Source organism: Gavialis gangeticus, unplaced genomic scaffold, assembly GCF_001723915.1.
Source record: "Gavialis gangeticus isolate Ggan-Ray unplaced genomic scaffold, GavGan_comp1, whole genome shotgun sequence".
Lineage (NCBI taxonomy): Eukaryota > Metazoa > Chordata > Crocodylia > Gavialidae > Gavialis > Gavialis gangeticus.
Window position 1 is genome coordinate 141821396 of NW_017729032.1, and position 1555 is coordinate 141822950.

A 1555-nucleotide genomic window follows, 5' to 3' on the forward strand; every position below is an offset into this window, starting at 1 on the left:
CTCCCCCACAGCCCCTTGCAGGCTGGAACTCTGCCAGCCTGCAGAGAGCTCTTGGCAAAATTGCAAAATCCACGGGTTTCTCCATTAAAAATAAGAAGCCTGCGTTTTCCTCTGGTAAGGGGGGAAATCTGCGTTTTACTCTGTTTTTCCATGGGAAATGAAAAACCCGGATCCCTGATGATAATAAATGATATTTGAAAGTCTCATGGTTGTGTAGAACTGCCTTTCAAGGTTATTTCTATAGTAGAACAAAAGACAATTCTAATTTATCATCATAAAGGAAGAACTATTTAAAAGATGACATTTATATAAGAATTAGTTGAGTTTTATATTTTCCTCTCAGTGGGACACTTTCTTGTCTCAGTTCATTTTTCTATGTGTGATCAGCCCTGGTGCCACTTCCCTGTGTGGTCTATACATAATCATCCTGCTACATTCCAGTCTGGAGAGTATTTACTATCTCCTGTTTGCTGCCTTTTGAATAATGATAATAATGCATCAAAGGAGACTTCAGGAATTCACAGATGATCACAATACACAAAACTACAATGCATGTAGTAAAGTACAAGTACTTTTTTCCTTTCCAGTAAAAAAGGACTTAAAGAAAAAGAGGCATACCTTTGGAGATTTGTGACACTTACCTTCAGTGTAACCTTAAGGCCTATGTTCACAGCAGTTCCCTACAATCTCATTATGATGGTAGCAAGCTAAAAATAATCTTTCAGTCTTGCTTTCATTGCCTGTTTTAAAAGATGCTTTTTATTTTAGAGTATCAGAAAGCAGTGGAAAAACTGGTAAATAATGATACGATTAGTCTAAACAAATCCATCTTCAGAGAATTTAAGAACCATCTTGGAGGAGAAGCAGAGAGTATAAATAATTGCATCAGGAGTCTAGAGGCTATAAACTAATCGAGGCTATTTTTAATACATATCTTCAACACCCTACAGCCTACAAAGATAACTGACCTCCTCATGCCAGCAAGGTCATGTGCAGCTGCCAGGAATTAGCCAGTATAGAGCACGTTTGTAGAGCAGTTGTTCATTTAATTTGTTTCTTTTTTCAGATCAAGTTTCAATATGTTTTTCTTATTTTCGTTTTTTTCCCCCCCTCACTTAAAGTTTAGGAATATAAATGTGAGCAATAACAAAATTATAAAGCACAGGAGTCAGTAAGTAGGAAAAGGGTAGCACATTTGCTAGGAAGTTCAGCAAAGGGAGAACAACAGGTGTTGTTATCTTAAGACCTAAACCAAGGGCATGGCATGTGTCAGGCAAAAGGAGTGGCAAAGAAGGGGTCAAAGAAATACGCAAAGGGACCTGGTTGCCCAGGATTAATGGAAATTAAAATTCAAGGGCTGTAATTAGAGAGACAATCAAAGTGTAATGGGGGAAGCTAAGGAAGTGGGGAAACTAAACCTTCTTCCTCATGAGTAGGGATCTTGGTTTTCTTTGTTAAAAATCCAAAGTTATATGAATAAAACCCCCCAAATTCACCCATGTTTTTCTGTGATTACAATGAAATGCCACTATATATATAGGTATCAGCTGAACAC

At 37.6% G+C, this 1555-nt stretch overlaps 1 protein-coding gene across 1 annotated transcript in view; it reads right to left on the bottom strand.

The window, feature by feature from the left end:
- Window positions 1–1555, bottom strand: part of GRTP1 (growth hormone regulated TBC protein 1) — a 96388-nt gene that overhangs the window by 93016 nt on the left and 1817 nt on the right. The window contains exon 2 of the mRNA XM_019525193.1: window positions 642–680. The gene's annotated coding sequence lies outside the window, so the exon portion shown is untranslated. The remainder of the gene's footprint in view (window positions 1–641; window positions 681–1555) is intronic.